This window comes from Lepidochelys olivacea (genome assembly GCF_965140295.1).
Source record: "Lepidochelys olivacea isolate rLepOli2 genome assembly, chromosome: 9".
Lineage (NCBI taxonomy): Eukaryota > Metazoa > Chordata > Testudines > Cheloniidae > Lepidochelys > Lepidochelys olivacea.
In genome coordinates, this window is record NC_140419.1 from 39,815,143 (window position 1) to 39,835,108 (window position 19,966).

The 19,966-nt window shown below is 40.5% G+C and overlaps 1 protein-coding gene across 1 annotated transcript in view; it reads left to right on the forward strand.

Annotated features, from left to right (window-relative positions):
* Nucleotides 1–1,737: 1,737 nt before the first annotated feature.
* The window catches only part of SPSB4 (splA/ryanodine receptor domain and SOCS box containing 4), a 320,483-nt gene continuing 302,254 nt past the window's right edge, over nt 1,738–19,966 (forward strand). Inside the window, exon 1 of the mRNA XM_084638710.1 lies at nt 1,738–2,151. The gene's annotated coding sequence lies outside the window, so the exon portion shown is untranslated. The remainder of the gene's footprint in view (nt 2,152–19,966) is intronic.

Consider the following 19,966-nt stretch of genomic DNA (forward strand, 5'->3'; position numbering starts at 1 on the left):
AATTGAGCAAGATCTTTCTCCCTACTGAATTTTGTTTCAGAATCCAATGCTATCAAAAGAGGTTTTCAGAAAATGTTACGTTTTTCAGTAAAAGAGTCCGATGTTACAGTTCGGGACAGAATGTCTAAAAACTCCATTTCGAAGAGCTTTGCTGTACATTGTAAATGTTTCACACGCTTCTATTTATTATTATCCCCATTTTGCTAACAGAGAAATTGAAGACCTAAGAGGTTAAGAAATGTACCCAATTTCACACAGAAAAAGGCAGCAGCATTTTCAGGAATGGAACCTACCTCTCACTGGGCATTCAGATACCATGGTAATGAGGCAAATATATATATGAACCTGAAAAGAATAAAATAAACCTTGTTCTTTAACCACGCGACCACAGTGCCTATTACAAATATTTTGATAACCAGTAATAAAAGGTTTCAGAGTAGCAGCCGTGTTAGTCTGTATTCGCAAAAAAAAAAAAGGGGTACTTGTGGTCTCTAAAGTGCCACAAGTAATAAAAGGAGAAACTGACTGGAAGTTTAATGAGGTATTGTACAAAATATATTTTGGAAAGTTTGTGTTGGTCTGGCAGACACCCTTTACATCTACCCACTGAGCCTTAAAGCCCCTTTTATTGCTGAGCTGTGTTACAGTGGCTCCCATCAAGATCAGAGTCTGCTATGCTAGGTGTTGTGCAAACACAAAGGAAGACACAGCGGGCCCTGAAGAGCTGGCACTGCACTCTCCTTTGAAACAGCACAACCTTTAGGTATCACAACCAAAAGGAACAGGGAGTTTTCATAGAATATCATAGAATATCAGGGTTGGAAGGGACCTCAGGAGGTCATCTAGTCCAACTCCCTGCTCAAAGCAGGACCAATCCCCAATTTTTGCCCCATCCCTAAATAGCCCCCTCAAGGATTGAACTCACAACCCTGGGTTTAGCAGGCCAATGCTCAAACTACTAGGACAAGGGAAACAATAAGAAGAATGATTAGGGGTCTGGACAAAAATGATTAGGGGTCTGGAACACATGAGTTATGAGGAGAGACTGAGGGAACTGGGATTGTTTAGTCTGCAGAAGAGAAGAATGAGGGGGGATTTGATAGCTGCTTTCAACTACCTGAGAGGTAGTGCCAGAGAGGATGGTTCTAGACTATTCTCAGTGGTGGAAGAGGACAGGACAAGGAGTAATGGTCTCAAGTTGCAGTGGGGGAGGTTTAGGTTGGATATTAGGAAAAACTTTTTCACTAGGAGGGTGGTGAAACACTGGAATGCGTTACCTAGGGAGGTGGTGGAATCTCTTTCCTTAGAAGTTTTTAAGGTCAGGCTTGACAAAGCCCTGGCTGGGATGATTTAATTGGGTATGGGTCCTGCTTTTGAGCAGGGGGTTGGACTAGATGACCTCCTGAGGTCCCTTCCAACCCTGATATTCTATGATTCTATGATTCTAAGAACATTTGCTTACACAAGCCAGCTCTGCGGGCAGCTAGGTGCTTTGGAGCTGGTTAACTATTATATTTACAAATAAACGACGTTCTAAATAAACAAGGAAGCTAACTCTGGAGGGTCCCTGATGCCCAACAACGTAGCAGGTGTGGTTTGGCAATTTCCCGCAGACGATTTCCAGTTGTACTGCTGAGGAGGGGTTTGAAGGCCAAGGGCTTCTGGGGACTAGACTGGGGAAGGCGTCCCATGCCGAAGGGGGAGCGCGTTCACAAGCAGCTCGCTCTCGAGGCGCGGCAAGAGCAAGTCTGTACCGAGGCGTTTCCAGGGAGGCTGCTCCCTGGTGGGAAGCTCTGTCCGCTCGCTCCGCGGACTACTGCCTGCTTCATTTCCCGGGCAGACGCTAGGACCCTGGGGGAGCGACTGGACCTGAGCGGCAGCTCTCAGCTCTGCCGTGGCTGGCGAGGTGAGCCTGGCTGCTGGGCTTGGGGCTGCGCCGCGGGCTTGCCGGGCCGGGCAGCGGCTCACACCGCGTGTGCACCACCCCGCTCCTAGGGAGCCGCCCCGCTCGGGGCCCAGAGCATCTGCTCGCCGGCGCGGGAAGGGCGCCGCGTTGCAAGGTGGCGCGGGACTGGGAGCGCCCCGGTGCCAAGTGAAGTTGGCCCGTGTGGACGGAGCGGCGCGCTGAGATCATCGGCGGTAGGCTGCCCGGTGAGTAACCCCGGGGGCTGAGGTCTGCCCGGCTCTCGGTACAATCTGTTGCTGTTTTAAATACTCGTCCTCACCGTTTAACGAAACCCTGCTGGAAATGTGCTATGCCGGGGCTTCCCCTCTATGTATGGACACCCCCTCCCCCGATCCTCCCAGCTCTGGGGAGCCGGGGCCAGATGCATCCCTGGTGTGTAACTCCACTGAAGTCAGCTGAGGTGCTGCAGCAGGGTGGATTGAGCTTCCCCCATCCCGCGCCCAGGTGAAGAGGAGGAGGGAGCTGGAGACGAAGGAAGGGGCCCGTGGTTAAAAGGGTCATTCCACCCACTGGCCATCACGGCAGCCTGGGGGGCTCAGGCACGACAATTCTGGAGCCCGCAGTAATGTTGGGTGAGGCGGTAGCTTGTTCCCCGCAGCGCGGCTGGGCTGGGGTGAGGGTAAAATGGGCAGCCTGCTGCACCTTCCCGGCTCATTGCACATCACTGACTGCTCCTGACACATTGCCTTGGGTCAAAAGCGGCATCTGAGGGTTTCTGTACTTTCCCTTGCAGTCTATATGTCGAGTCCTGTTATGGAATTTGAGAGGAAATCGCCCTTTCTCTCCGCAGGGTTTTAGGTAGTTATGAGGGGGAAAGAAAATCTCAAAAATATTAGCATGAAACATGATGAACTCTGCTTCTAAGTGAAGGCAGCCTTGTAGTTTGAATACATAGTGTTTCAATACCCTGTCACAGGTCTCAGAGTAGCAGTTGTGTTAGTCTGTATCCACAAAAGGAAAAGGAGTACTTGTGGCACCTTAGAGACTAACAAATTTATTAGAGCATAAGCTTTCCTGAGCTACAGACCCTATCAATAATAATGTTTCCGAAGGAAATTAGCACACCAGTAGTCCACATTTACTTGGACTTTCACGGTCGTTCTTACTAGGATACAGTGGCCAGTGTGACTCTTGACTTTTTAAAACAAGAGGATTCCTGGAAGGAAAACTTTTCCATGCTGCTAGCTCAGGCACCTTAATGTAGGAACTACAGGGACTATAAATTGCCCCCTGGGAGAAGGTGTATGATGGTAATCAGGAGAGATTTGAGGGCCTGGGGAAGGAATTAAATAATTTTCCTCCACTATTCTGAGCCATTATTGGAATCAGAAACTTTGGTTTCTACTCTGCTTTGTTATTGGCATGAAGAGGCATAACTAGAAAAGGGTAGATAACAACTCTGGATCCTTGGACTGAGGTTTAATTAATGTAACTGACGATAAAGAAATTGTGCTCTACCTTACTCAATATAAGTAATATTGGGATATTGTACATCAAGGATTTGTGGTAGTATGTTGCATCTTAAGCTGTATTATCCAAGGGGAGTCTACTACCTATATAATTTGTTATACTAGTCAATGGGCATATACTTAGACATTGCCAAATATTTTTATTAAACGTATGGATTTTTCTGCATTTTATTTCTAAGACACGGCTCTGATTTCTGTTCAGAGCAGTATGGCCTAGTGGACAGTGCACTGGACTGGGACTGAGGAAACTTGACACTGGTTTGCTGTGAGACCTTGGGCAAGTCCCTCCAGTTCTCTGAGCCTCAATTTCCCCATCTGTAAAATAGGGTAATGATATTGACTTCCTTTGTAAAGTGCTTTGAGATCTACTGATGCAAAATGCTATATCAGATCTTGGTATTATTATTATGATTAATTAGCTTACATTTTTCTTTATACCACTTAAAGGAAATATTTTATTTTCTGTTTTGTGAATGGAAATGAATAAGCAAGGTATCTCATACCAAAATATGTTTATACAACATCACTGATTATGTTAGCACAGCTCTCAGAATATTTGGTCAGGTCTTTACTGAAGTGGTGCACTGGTGCAGCGTTTTAAGTGTAGACCTGCCCTTAGTTGCTGCAGAGTAAGCACCGCAAACAGATATTGTAGGTCCCACAAGTACTATGGCAACATGAGTAATTTTTAAGCACTGGACTGTTAGTTTCCTTCCCTCCCACTAGGAAAAAAATCTAGAGATGTAATGTTCAGAAAACTTAACAGTCATGTTTTAAGTTAAATAATATTTAGGGCTAAAACTTTCGACAGGGCTCATTAACTTGGTTCTTAATTGTACTCTTTCTGCAGCTGATTTTCCCCCTCCAGTTGTTACATTCCACATGTTATATAACAGCGTCTACTGTATTCAAAGCAGCCATGAGGGTCACTAATTCTATGTCTTGATGCTAATCAAGACTGAAAATGGTAGGACCAAACCACTAAAGTGACATCTAAGCTCTCTGTAGTAAGTACAGAATTGCCTAAGGAAATACTCAACGCTGAACTGAGTTATTGAAATGATGCTAATCAGGAAGTTGTGTGCAACTGTTTTGTAATATCACAGGTGACCTGTTTATAGTAACAGTAGTTAAAACCAGTTGTCGTTATGAACTGCTATACCTAGTAATATGTGTCCGCTTAATATTAAAGCACATGTTAAAATAATATTCTTTCTCTCTCTTCTGCATAGGCAATCAGAAGAAAACTAAAAGTACCAAAGGGGCATGTTGTGGTTGTGATACTTTTGTTGATTTGTTTAAACTCATTTTACAATTTAATTCATAAAGTTCTCTCGTCCAGCACCTCTTCCACCTTGATGCACTCGTCAAAACAGTCAATGAAAGTATCATAAAGACAGAAGAATAAAATATTTAAAAAAACCAAAATGGCATTATTGAAAAGTTGTGGAGAATTACACACAGTGACAAATAGAAATCAAAGCAAAAATATCACTGTAAAAATGGAGGGCTCACCCTCTGCTTCACTATGTGGATTATTCCCCATCCCCAGGGAAGATTCAGGCTCAGACTCCAGAATGATTTTGGAGATCCATGGAGACCTTGGTGGATCTGCCAAAGGCAAGGAGTATCTTTTGAAGTCCCCTGCCTCATCACAGCTGCCTATGGCCCGTGGATGGCAGTGCTGTCCCTGACTCTGCTCTCTGGAAGGATTTCCATGGTGCAAAGGAGCAAGTCCCGCATAATTACTGAATATATCATCCTTTGTAGTCCTCTGTAGGGAAGTGTATCTAGCTCTCATTGCAATCAGTGGCTAGCAGTAATGTCAGAAATCCTAAAGGATGATGCCTTTGTAGAAAGGATTTCTCATTGCTTCTGTCAATTATTATGTTAAAAACCCATCTCTTTTTTTCAAAAAAGAGATTCAGTTTCATCCTTATTTATCATTCAGTATGAGCAAGGCTGAGAGTCATTTACATTCTTCAAAATGCAAGGAGTTTTTCTTAAAATAATATCTTACCTGAAGGCTTGAGTATATTGTAACATTGGCACAAAGGTGTTACTGCTTTTAGGGTTCAGCTTCAAATAGGAAATGCCACCAAAGAATCTGCTGGTTAATTGTATGCATACATCTGCATATGAGAAGAAGTTAATGTCATCAAGTCCTTGCATAATTCTGAAAACACTTCGGAAGCTAGGGCCTTTCAGGGTGGAATTTTCAAAAATGCTCTCTGCATTAGCCTAACTGCTCAATGGCTGTCATCCTGCACCATCAAATAAAATGGGAGCTTTGCCACTGACTTCAATGAATGTAGCATCAAGCTCTATGGGAGCAGGGTTAGGTTACACTTAAAGCGTGCTTAATGTGGGTTAACTTATAATATATACAGTGTTTAACATATTTAGATCAAACTTTGCTCAAGGATTGTTTGCTGAAAGAGGTCTGCCTAACTGCTGTGTACAAATCAGGCAGGAATCAGGATTTACTCAAGTTTAGTTATTTTACAGTGTTTCCACTTGCGGAGTTTTGTTATTGTACAATATACATGATAAATAAAAGAACCGTGCTGTCTCACCCTATTATTTTCTAGCTCTGTTTATCAATATCAGGTTCCAATTCTTCACTCTAGTTTCAATCACTTTCAAAAGGCAGATAAAGAGTTCTATATAACAAGGATATAAGCGTTTCTTTCAGATCACAAATTCTGGAGCACTATTTGGGAAAATTTACTGGTTCTAAAAGCATTTGTACTGGTTCATCAAACTTTCTATCTTTGGTAGGTTGTATAAAATCAGACCTTAAAAATCATGTGATTCTGATTAGTTGCTTCTTCTCTCACTTCAGTTCTGATGAGTACTTAGCAGACAATACTTGTTAATTGGTAATTATAGAAATAAAAATTTTAAATCATTTCAATGTAGGGAATTTCAGCTATCCCATTATAATAATGCACTTGTTTCTAGATTTGAGTGTACATGAGTTATCGGCAGCTAAAAGGTCAGTAGTGCATCTGTCTTTTTGGAACTGGCTCAGCATCAGATAAAGCAGTAGTTCTCAAACTTTTGTATTGGTGACCCCTTTCACTTTGCAAGCCTCTGAGTGCGACCCCCCCCTTATTAATTAAAAACACTTTTAAATACATTTAACACTATTATAAATGCCGGATGCAAAGCGGGGCTTGGGGTGGCGGCTGACAACTCGCGACCCCCGCCATGTAATAACCTCGTGATCCCCTGAGGGGTCCTGACCCCCAGTTTGAGAACCCCTGAGATATTAGACCAGTGTAACTTTTTAGTCTTCTGTGAATAGGTTTCACGTGATGCCTGTTGCAGATACTGAAACTGGTGAGAAAAGTTTGGTAATAAATGCTTTTTTTTGTCGTTCAGGTTCCAAAGATTAAAATCTCATTGAATCCTTGGATGGGGCTGCAATTTGACCCCTCAAAAAATCCCAATCTTGCAGACTGTTTTTTCATAATCCATGTCTTATCCAGCCACAAGAGAGTATTTAGAGGCTGCGTATAGGTTTGTTCGGTAACCTATTACAGGTGTATAAATCACTGTAAAGCTATGAAATTCATGACCTCTTAGGTAATGTAAGAGACTTTTTTCAACTTTTTATTTGGAAAAAGTGTATAAGTGGCAAACAATTTGTATTTTTTTTTTTTTTATTTAATCCTTTGGCACTGGCTAGATCAAGAGCTCTTGAGTTAGTGCACTGTACACTAGTGTTAAGAACTTGTGCTAGGAAATTTAGACTCCAAGTTTAATTTTAAATTAGATCCTTAATATTTGAGCACACTTTTTCTGTGTCTTCATATAAAGTATGCCATGTATATGTGAAGTCCCATTTGTCTGCTGGAGTTTGAGGGCTCTTTCAGGGTTGTTAATGTGCATTCACCATAGAGATTATCATATTTTAAATTACATTTTAGAGCTCCTGACACAGACTGTATATTTCTATGACATATAGTCCTTGTGTACTAGGCATCTACTTCACATGTAGCTTGGATGTTTGTTTAGTTTTTAAATGACAAAAACAATAGGCCTGATTCTCCATTCAGTCACACCAGTTTTATACTGTTTAATATCATTTACTTCAGTGAAGTTACTCCTGATTTCTGTTGCTCTGAGAAGAGAATTGGCCCAGTGGATCTACATTATGGACCATTGGCCAGATTTTGCTATAATGTACACAAAGGTAAAACCAGAGTCACTACACTGACATAAGTGAATTGACTCTGGATTTACACACATGTATGTATCTGAGAGCATAATTTGGCCCTATCACTACAAATGTCAGTTAAATATTCCTTTAAAAAATCAGGCATTTTCAAAAGTATTAAAAATAATTAAACTTTAGAACAGGTAAACTTTTAATTTCCTTTTTTGACTTCTAACTTTCAAGGCTTTGTTGTTCCATTTGGCTATTGTGCCAAGCTCCAGCAAAGAACAAATGCTATAGCAGGCATTTTTCTAAAACACCTGTTCCAATGTACTTTAGCAGCTGTTGAGTGTTAATTGTACTTTTTTGGTTTTTGGCATGTTCTATTATAGGGATTTTAAACCCATAGGTGCAATCTCTTGGTAAGGATCTTTAATTTTCTGTTTATAAATTGGCCTCTTAAACCATGCTAAGAAATGGGTCTGGTCACAGAACACTAGTGAAAAGGCAGCTTTATAGTCTGCAAATACATTTGAAACATCTGGGGTGCAAAATGAGCGCGGAACTTATCAATTATGTGCCAGATATGCCAAAGGTGCTTCCTTGTTACCCTCAAAGGAGGCTTACTTGTTGAATCTGCAGACTTTCAATTTTGAGACAAAGGGCGCCATTTCATTCGTCTGTAGTTTATTTTTATTTCAGCAATAGTCTTGAGTTTCTGAAAGGAAAATAGCCCTACTATGAGCCAACTGTGCCTTGTTGTATATTGCTCTGTGGGAAGCATGCAAACTTTTTCTGATGCTTATAGTCACTACACATAGTGATAACTAGAAACTAAAGTGATGATTCTTGGATAGCAAAGGGGTTGCCAAGAAGATACAGGAGCTCAAAGCCTGCAGAAGGAACAGATGATAACGCACAATCTTGAGAAGAGTGCTTACTCCATATCCTCTATTAATCCTTTCTAGGTGGGGGGGGGGAATATCCATCATGGAAATGCACCCCTGACTTGTGACAAGTAGAAAGAACTTCTCAAAGATGTAGTTTATTTAGCGCAGAGTGGTCTCTTGTGCATAATTGCTTCTCCTGAAGCTAACTACTCTTTCTGGATCAGGAGCAGTGCTCCTTAAATCTTTAGCAAAATGGAGATTATTTAAATTTGGTATAAATTGCACTTGTAAGACAAACTCCCTGCTGATTGGAAAGTTGTGCTGAGATTGAATTAATGAGAATTTTTCTGTCAGTTCCTTAACGTGACTGTTTAATAACCCCCTTTCTTGTCAGCCCTGATATGTCAATGTGGTACAAATTACAACTATAATTTGATACTGGGCTAATTCTTATATGATGAATACAACACGGGGAATTCAGTTGCACCAGCATGCCTGCATACTCACTCCAGGATGACACTGAGCCTGACTTGCAGCTCACTTAAATACACGAAGTGAATTCAGTGTAACTCTATGGAAGTCATTGGAGTAAATGTTAGTATAAAATCAATGTAAGAGAGAGCAGAGTGATGTCCATTGTGTTGTGAAGCACACTTTAGTCCCAGGCTGCAGTACAGGTTGCTGTGCTACAGAGATAAGATACCCCTTTCAGCATCTGTCACATGTTGATAGCCTGCTCTTCATCTGCTGTGGTCTTCCTCTCTCCCATGTGGCCTTTAGTCATTCCTCTCTACACATAGTCAGATCGACTTCACAGGCCCTTTGCTTATAGGCAGTGCTATGAGTGCCTACTCCAGGGATCGGCAACCTTTGGCACTTGGCCCGTCAGGTAAGTCCACTGGTGAGCTGGGATGGTTTGTTTACCTGCAGCATCTGCAGGTTTGGCCAATCGCAGCTACCACTGGTCTTGGTTTGCTGTCCCAGGCCAGTGGAGCTGTGGGAAGTGGCGTGGGCCGAGGGATTTGCTGGCCGCCACTTTCCACAGCCCCCATTGGCCTGGAACGGTGAACTGCGGCCAGTGGGAGCTGCGATCAGCTGAACCTGCGGACGCTGCAGGTAAACAAACCGCCCCGGCCTGCCAGCAGATTTCCCTGACGGGCCACGTGCCAAAGGCTGCCAATCCCTGGATTAGTCTCTAGGCTGCTCCGGCAGCTTGTCACCATCCTCAGGAGACTGCTAATCTAGTCTAAGGTGGCATCTCTGCTTCTCCTCACTTTCCCTGTCTCAGGGGTAAGCACTGAGTGGGGTAGTGCATGGGGGCCAAAAGGAAGCTATATTTCAGTTTTGTGCAGGAGGAAAGACACCTTAACGATACCACTATCACATGACATTACTTTTCAGTTTGTTGGGTCCTCACTGAGTGCATCCGATGAAGTGAGCTGTAGCTCATGAAAGCTTATGCTCAAATAAAATTTGTTAGTCTCTAAGGTGCCACAAGTACTCCTTTTCTTTTTGCGAATACAGACTAACACGGCTGCTACTCTGAAACCAACAGAACTTAGGGTCAGATACACCAATTGTAACTAAAATGCTTTATATTTGCCATTTAGTTAGTGAGAAGTGTTTCTTAGCTTGTGTATATTTATACTGCTGGTCTGAGCAAAATTAGTAAACTTTTCCATTTCGTGTTCTAAAGTGATACGAGTAAGGTCTTAGCTAGGTTCCAGTAGCAGTCTATTTGTGGTGTCATTTGTTACCCATCTTATCTCTTCCTTTTAACAGATGAGTGTTTTTAAGGGTTTTTTTTAGTAATGTTATAAAAATCACCATTTGCAAATTAATTTATGGTAGTAGGTAATTTAATTCTCCAATCTTTTAAGACTACTATATTGATCAGCTATAACATTAAATTAATGTTTTGAAAATTGTTTGGCTAATCTACATTGAATCAAATTTTCCATGGGTCCCAGACAAATGAATCTTAAATGACCTTTTGGTATTAATTTGTAGAACATAGTTTGTGTAGGTTTGCAATGGAACAATATTTCTGGAACATTTATTACACCATATTCAGAAGTATTATATATTTCAAGTAAAAACAGCCCCTTTGAATACACACACACCCTGCAGATGTAATGTCCAAAGTTAACTAGTACAGAAATGAACTGGCTCTAAAAGGTCCCTCTCCTCACTTCTTGTGCTTTTCCTTGCTCTTTATAAAAACTAAGGATTCTTTTTATTTCTCTCTCCCCTTTTCCACATCTTTCCTACAACTATTTTTTAAAAGGACACCATTTATTACTCTTGTTATGCACGGTATCAGACCTTCTGCTGCCTAGCATGGCGTGGCCAGTGTTTATGGCTTTTACCCTTTTATTGCATAAAAATATCACAAACATATTCATGTTTTCTTTGAGGACAAGTCAATCTTTCTCCTGTGAGGGGGTCCACAGGACATGAGCCATTAGGCTATTATCTGTGAATGCAGGCAACCTGATTAACTGATCAAAAACACAGTTTGTGGAGAATGGGTTTAACACCAGGGGGCAGAGGTCCTTTCCACAGCAATTATGCAAGTCATCCTTATCCAAAATGCCAGATTAATTCAATTACAGTTTGAATGATGTTTACTCTTTTCTAATAAGGTAAATTAAACATGTATCTTGAACTAACATTACTAGTCACTGGTTTCAGAGTAACAGCCGTGTTAGTCTGTATTCGCAAAAAGAAAAGGAGTACTTGTGGCACCTTAGAGACTAATCAATTTATTAGAGCATAAGCTTTCATGAGCTACAGCTCACTTCATAGGATGCATATTGTGGAAACTGCAGAAGACACAGTATGCATCTGATGAAGTGAGCTGTAGCTCATGAAAGCTTATGCTTTAATAAATTGATTAGTCTCTAAGGTGCCACAAGTACTCCTTTTCTTATTACTAGTCACTGTTGTTCCTGGATAGCTTCAAAATGGGTTTCCTCCCCTGTCACTGAAACAGGTGTGAGACTTTATTTAGTTGTTCTTCTCAGTGAGTGTGAGGATGTGACTCAACAGAGCTAGCATAAGGAAACTGGGTGGATTAGAAACACTCATCATGGAGAAATCCCACCTATTCTATTTTGTCTTTTCTTTTATTCAGCCAATTTCTGACATAGTCAGGCACAAACCTTGAATGAGAAATTACATATAAGAGTTAAACATCCTTTTTGGTTTTCATGCTTTGTATAATGTGTCATCCTCTAATCCAGAGATCGGCAACCTTTGGCATGCAACCCATCAGGGAAATCCGCTGGTGGGCCAGGACGGTTTGTTTACCTGCAGCGTCCGCGGGTTCGGCCGATCACAGCTCCCACTGGCTGCGGTTCGCCGTTTCAGACCAATGGGGGCTGTGGGAAGTGGTGGCCAGCACATCCCTCGGCCCGCGCTGCTTCCCGCAGCCCACATTGGCCTGAAACGGCGAACCACAGCCAGTGGTAGCTGCAATCGGCTGAATCCGCGGACGCTGCAGGTAAACAAACCATCCCGGCCTGCCAGCGGATTTCCCTGATGGGCCATGTGCGAAAAGTTGCCGATCCCTGCTCTAATCTCAAGTATCTTGCTGTAAATAATAATGAGAAAAGAAATAGTTTCACCTTCCCTGGTGACCATTAGGAAATGTTGGTTTTCAGATGCTTTCTGTACAGCACTTAGATGCAAAAACCTGTTGGAGAAGAGAGTACTAGCTATTTGTGGTTGTTAATAACTGGTATCTGCTATTTTTGCATGTATAATTTGGTACCCACAAATTATTATGCCAGCAGTGAGTTGCATAGGTAACTTTCATTCTGGGTGTTGGGCTTTGCAAGTGACTGTTCTTTTAGTGTAGTGTTTAATGAAATATTTAGATAGGTTTTTGAATACTTCTGTAGTAAATATAACCGTCATGCCTTTTAGTATCTTTTTTGCTTCATATTCAAGACCTGACTATTTAACCCTTACTAATGGTGAGTAATAGTTACTCTCATGAAATCAGTGTAAGTGCTACTCATTGGGCCACATTTTCTTACAGTTACTCACCTTAAGGCCTTGATCCTCCCTGTGAATAGTCCAATTGATTTTGGTGGTATTATTTACACAGACCACTCACGGTGTGTCACTTTAAAGAGCATATGTATAAATCTTGCAGGATCAAAGTCTTAGTAGCATTTTACTCCACAAACAGGCCTATGGAATTCAGTGGGGGTTATGTGTATAGTATGTGGTAGAAAATTAACCATGCGTTGTGTCTGAAATCAGAAACGCCTGAGGAACTTTACTCAAGTATACGTATACAGGGAGAGCCATAGCTGCTCGGCGTAAGCAGAAAATACAGGAGTTTATATAGCTGAAAACCACAATTTGTTAAGCACACTTCCTTTAACAGCATTTTTCCTTATTTGGCATATAAAACAGGCTCCAACAGTAGTTTTCCTTATTTGGGATATAGCAAAACAAGCTTTTCCTGTTATTGACAGGTTGTTCTTTGCGGTTAGGTTACATTTCCTAAGCTCTTCTGTTGCAATTACCCCACAATGGAATTTTCTTAAGCCTCTACTTATGCTTTTACACACACAGTTAGCTTGACCAAAGTTTTAGGCCTACTTGGGAAGTTTAGTCCTACTGGATTCCCCTCCCCCGCAAGTAAGATACTAAGCAATATGAGGAAGGTCTGACAATTTGGCCTACTGTGAGTAAGAGCTACAGAAATGGGTCTCCAACCTTCACTCACAGACGAAAGATTTAAACATAAAGACCCTACTGGGAAATTTTCTGGGGGTCTCTGAAGTAGAGCCAGTTGTGCAGTGCAGGGGGATTACCTCCTAGTGAATTTGTACTATTATAGTATATTTATTTACAGTAGCCTTAATTAACTTATCATTCAAACAAAATTCAAAGTTAACTAAGAAAGAGAGGATGGAAAAATTTTTAGAAAAATAAAACCTGCACTTTGGAAATTACATAGCATTAATAGATCTCCCTTACAAATGGTAAAATTTGACTGCATTATAGGGAATAAAAGTGGTTTTACCGCAAATTTTACAGCTCTATTTTTGCTGATAACACTGGATCCTTTTTATGATTTGATGTGATCAGATGGTATTGAACTTCTGGGGGAAAATGCAAGGGTTTTCTTTGACTGAAAGAGCATATGTCAGAATTGATGGGGATAGTAACCCTGCTGTGTTGTTGCAGGAACCCTGCCTTTAGCACTGAGACACATCACTAGTCATTTGAAGGTATAGTGGTTAGAAAAATACTGGTTTATGTGCTTTAAGGTATGCTGGCATGACAAGCATTCACTAATTGCATTCAATTCTAACATCATATATTTAAACTGGGCATCTTGTCCACAGTAGTAGCTCTGCTTGTCATCACTAACAGTCATCACTAACAGTTAAAACGTCACTTGTCATCACTAACAGTTAAAAATAATCACTTAGCAGGATGAAACAAGGATGGAAAAGAAAAAGAAACAAAATCGATAGATCATGTTCTAGTCCATTTTTATTGGCCTTGTTTCTTCCATGTAGCCCCACTCACTGATGACTACATATTGTTCCTTTTAGTTTAAGCAAGGCATTACAAAGTATATTTTTTTAAAAGAACCAACATATTTTTGGGAGAGATGTAGTAGCCCAATACACATTTCATAGATCACACTCTGCACAGCTTTACCCTTTCTCATTCAAACCCTTTCTCCTTAAATCCCAAGGGCCTGGTTGTCAACTGCAGCTCTACTGACTTCAGTTGGAGTGGTGTTGGAGCTCACCATATGAAAATGGAGTCCAAAATGCACATTCGTGGCCTCGAGCAGATTTCTGCCATGCTCTTTAGTCCCAGTGAAGTCAAATACAGTAATAATCCTGTAGCATAAACAAACTAAAAATGCTATGTATGTCTTTCTCTAAATCTTGTTGCATTTCTGTATCTTTATGCATCTGACTTGTTCAGTCCACTTTTCTACCATTTTCTCCTTTGCTATTTACTCTCTGCTCTTTTTCTTATCTCTTTTCGAAAAGCAGCTTTTCTTTGGATTGACAGAGGAAATGCCATTCCCCTGACTGACTTATCCTTTTGAGATGCTTCCCATTCTTATTTCATGATTGCATTTTAAAAAAAAAGTAAATAAAACCTCTGAAATTGTCTTAATTTGGGCTGGGAAGTGTGCCCAATTTTTGATGGAAATAGTACAAAGATCACTATTAAATAGGGGAATTAACCTTACCTGATTTCTTTTCTCTATTATTTGGCAGCTCAATTACAAGTTGTCACTGCACGAGAATACCCCATGTCACCGACTGAAATAGAGAGGGAAACGTTGGCACCTGCTCTCCAGCAGCGTTCCTGACCTCTCATCACTGCTTCACAATACCATTTGAGTTTAGAAAAAAAGGGGCTGCTCGAAATTTAAAATCTCTCCTACTCTTGCCATTTTATCTCCAGCCTGACATACAATGCATCATTTTAGCAATTCAGCTGGGAGAATAAGATAAACAATCAGATTTTCATATATGTTATATAGTTACTTGGTGATCTCTTTCCTCTCACATAAGCTGCTATAGTAATCAAATATTTACGCCTGGATTTTCCAGTGTATCCATATTTTTAGTTACTTAGATTCATTACTCTGAAGGGAATTAAACTATTGCTAATTTGCAGGTGGCTGGCGTTTTTAAATTGTGCTTTCAGTCCTCAAGTATCAATCATCTCACAAGCAGCTCCCAGGAGATCACTTTCAAAAAGTCTATAGACCAAACCAGGGAAGGAAATTGGGGATTCTTTCAGCGGAGGTTACGTAGGGATAAATCATGCAAAACTGAAGGTTTTATAGGTAACATTTTCAAAAGTGCTTAAGTGATTCATGAAATCAATGTGATTTGGATCTAAGTGCTGAAATTACTTTTTGAAAATGGGACTCAGGCTCCTATGTCACTTATGCAGAATTGAAAATGTGTACTCTGTAAATCTGGTGCCAAAGAAGTGTAGAAACAGATAATTTCATACATTGATTTACAGATATCTTTGGAGCCTGCAGTAGGTGTGTTAATGTGATGACTCAGCAATTGGAAAATCCAAATTTAAAGTCATTTTGTGCCTTCCCTTATTTTAAAGCTGTCTGGGGTCTGATTAGGGTCTTGCATAATTTAGAGCAGTTTTTGGGCTGCTCTAAAATATGCTCATCTGCAGTGGCCCCTTCAGGCTTTTGTGGCCGACAAGAATAGCTGGAGCATAGTGCACTCTGGTTATGCTACCCTGTTCCTTCCTCTGCCCCTTCCTTCCCCTGACAAGCCCCCTAAACCGGGTATTTTGAGAAATGGTGGCACAGAGCAACTCCAGCTGTTCTTCATCACCCAGGAAACATTCTTACACCAGGAATATTCTCTGGAGACCTGGTCCATGTATGCAGCTGGAGCAAAACACTGTCTAGCCCATTGATTTCAATAGGTGTGTTTGGGGAGTATGCACTTTTCACCCAGAAAAAGGATTGCAGAATTGGGCCCTTAAGCAGTTCATTTACTCCTAGCTGGATATGACCGAACACTGGAAAGAGACCAATCCACTATTTGTCTTAAGATATTTAAGCCTGGACTGGATTTATCAGATAGGTATGAACATTGAGGCCAAGTACCCTTTGGGAATCATTTGTGTCTTTCACCTTTTGTCCTTGTTTATGGAGAGTTAGTGGGAGAGTGAAGCCAAAACAGGCTTTAGTTAGGATTTCTGACAGGGAAAATACCTTGCATATGTTCAGCTGACATGTGGAGCAGTTAGGAAGAAAAGCACTATAAGGATGAATTTCTGGTACCTTGAGGTACACTTTGAATGCATTGAATGTTCTCCTATAACTGTAAAATTTTGCAATTTTAAAATTTTACCTACTAGACAGAGACTGTTAGGAAAGTTGTGACCTGTGGGGAGGAGCCACACTCCATCCCACCAGTTGGTGGCAAGGATGCTACAATTCTTAGACCCTGCTATGAGGTTCCATCTTAAGCCATTGGCTAAGAGATGTCTAATACATTTGAAACTCCCCTAGCCTTCCAACTGAGAGAATGAAGAAGAAACATTTGTCCTCTCCTCACATCCCTCCTGTCTGTTGGAAGGGTTTGTGCTACTCTACCCTTTCCACAGTCTGTCATCTGAGTCCTCCTTTGCCATGAATAAACTGTAGCGCCTCACTCTGCTTTCGCAACTAGCAACAGATTGAAATTGCCATGACTGTACTTAGTTGTCCGTGCTGCTTTTCAGACCCCTGAAATGTCTATGCCTTGGCTGTATTTGACATCTTGGAGTCCTACACAAGGCCTGATTTTTCTGAGGGCCTGTTTCAGCACTTTTCAGGTGTCTCATAGACACTTCTGAAAAATGTAGACTGGAGTCTGCAGTTGTCTCAGGCACTTCTGTGGGGTGCACCAGGGTGGGAGGCAACGTAGGAAGACCCGTGATGTCCTCTCATCTACAAGGGGTCAGGATAATCTGGCCCCAAAGTATTAATGTCCTTATTAAAAAATCTGTTCAGAGGAACATTTTAAAAAAGACAAAATGGATTTTTTTTGTATATTACTGTTCATTATCCATCAACCCTGTCCCTAATCTCTCCATCCTCTGCAGCAACATACAAATATTTTTCTCTTACTATAGTTGTGTATGTTCCTTCTATACCATGACTTGAGCATATGGTATGTTTTGGCAAGGAGAGAATTTCCAAGTAAATAAAGTCTGGGATAAGAGTTTTCATGATGGAAAGTGCTGTCAGGCCATTTTAGAAGAATTAGTTTACTTTCTGTGTTCAGAGATGAAATACAAATCAGCAAGATTTCTCCAACACCATGAGAGGACTCTTTTCATTACCTTCCTTTTGGGAAGGAAAAGATTCCTTTGGTATCTTGTCACAGAGTTTGTTACTGAAAGTGGCTTTTCCAAAGGTAAATTGCTCATCTCTGAACATCATATTATCCCAGTTTCCTCTGCTTTCAGCTGAACAAAACTGAAATGTGTATATTTGATTTCACATATAAGATAAACTCCTGTTTCCACTTACCAGGAAAATTAAGGTGTCTTTGTGTTTCAAGCCAGATGGGACAAGAAACAGAACTACACTCAGATGCTAGTTGGATCTCTTTTATTCATTTTCATGTGATAGTCCTTCTGGGTTTCTCATAAACTTTGTATCATATGGCCTATATAATTGGTGCATCCAAGACCTCTGTTATATCATCATGATGACTTAAAAGGCACAAAACAAAACAAGAAACCATCTCCTCATTCTGTTGAAGTCCATTTAAGTTAGGGATAGGGCTGTGGTCATATGGATCAGGAGTAGGTGGCACAATGAGTATGAACCCTTAATGACACATCTTTGTAGATCAATAGTTTAAAAACTTGGAGTGTCTTCCACATTTCTGAAAAACATTATGGTAGTGAAGCTTGACCTTCAGAAGATATTGGGCCCGATTTTTAGAAAGACCTCAATCCTGCCTCTGCTAATGAGGGTGTAAATTGTATCTGTCATTAATTGCAGGTGCAAACAATAGCATTTTCACTGCAAGCTATTTTTTTGCAAAGTAGTCTTACATGTTCATGGGTACTGATCCAAAGACAATTAAAGTCAATGGGAGGCTTTCTTTTGACTTCCACAGGCATTGAATTAGGTCCATAATTTACATTTGTGACTGATTATGCTCACAAAATTACACCTACAAAAATGGAGGCCATTTCTCAAAACCAGACCAATTGTGCTTCACTGTCAAGTTTTTCAGACTAATTCAATAATGTCTGTATTTTTCTTTCATCTTTTGGGGACTTTCAGTACTGTATATTAAAACTGTCTGGAATTATACATAATTGACTTATTGTAAAAGATTTCTCCAGCCTTTAAATAGATTTTAGCTCTGTTGTTCTACATACGCTGATTCAGAAAGTCCATAACCAAAAAGAAACTCTTTCTTTTGGGACAGACTTGATTCTGGTTCTCTCTTTCTGGTTTTCCTGTTACATATTTATAAATCTAGTAGGCTCTTGATTTACACTTGTGTGATTGTTGTATGAACAGCTCGGGTGAGATCAAAAGGACTGAGGTGAAGATGAATAGTTCTCTTAGTTACCGTGAGAATGTTTCATTTAATATGATTGAAAACATCATTGAGCACATAACATGTATGAAGCACTTATGGATGTTCTGAGATTTACTTTAAATTTATATTTTATTTTTTAAAAATATTCTTCCCCCCAGCTCAAGTCATGACAAACAACGCATTATTACTGCAGCCTCATTTTAACAAGATCTGGCAGACACCCAAGAATTTGCAAAGACAACAACAAAAAACCCCAGCAACAACACCTCACACATTAAAAAGCTTTAGATATGAATTAATGCTCTGTTCAATACTTTTTTCACCTGCTTTGAAATGGGAACTGCGACTGTTTGATAATTTGAAAGTTGTCTTTTATGTTCGCTTCTGTATGTACCTCTGTAATCTCAGTTAAAATGCTATTGAGGAACATCTACTATTTTAGAAACTCCGTGATTCACAAATGATCCCAACAGCAACTGTCGTAATAAGCGCAATTGGGGAAGACTTTTATTTTTTTCCTTTTCTCCAGCAATGGAAAGAATCCCTAGTTATAGAAGGATGTGCCACAGCACTGCCATAGCCCTCTCTTAAATAGATGCAAACAATGAGGGAGCACTATGTTTAACTAGTCAAGCAATCTAACTGGCTGAGGTATACAGATATAGAGTGAAATCCTGGACCCGTGGAAACCAACAACAAAATTTGCTTTGGCTTCCATGAGGCCAGGATTTAACCCATGAACTCTGAAGGATACCGTTAATGGTATTGCATCATAAACAGTTCTGAATATGAATTATAACAGAGGCTCTCAGCCTTTCTAGATTACTGTACCTGTTTCAGGAATCTGATTTGTCTTGTATACCCCCAAGTTTCACATCACTTAAAAACTACTTGCTTACAAAATCAGACATAAAAATAGAAAAGTACATAGCACACTAGTATTGAAAAATTGCTGACTTTCTAATTTTTTCCATATAATTACAAAATAAATCAATTGGAATATAAATATTGTACTTGTATTTCAGTATATATATAGAGCAGTATAAACAAGTCATTGTATGAAATTTTAGTTTTTACTAATCTCGCTAGTGCTTTTTATGTAGCCTGCTGTAAATCTAGGCAAATAAGTAGATGAGTTGATGTACCCCCGGAAGACCTCTGAGTACCCTCAGAGGTACATGAAACCCTGGTTGAGAACCACTGAATTATAAGACTACAAAGTGAACGCTAGTGCTCCTATCCTAATGGAACTGCAAACGAGGGGAAGTATATTGCAGTACAAATGACTGTACTCTCAGAGCACTATAAAAAGATTCTTAACTTACAAAATTTTGAAAAATAGAGGAGGGAGTAGGGTGACCAGATGTCCTGACTTTACAGGAACA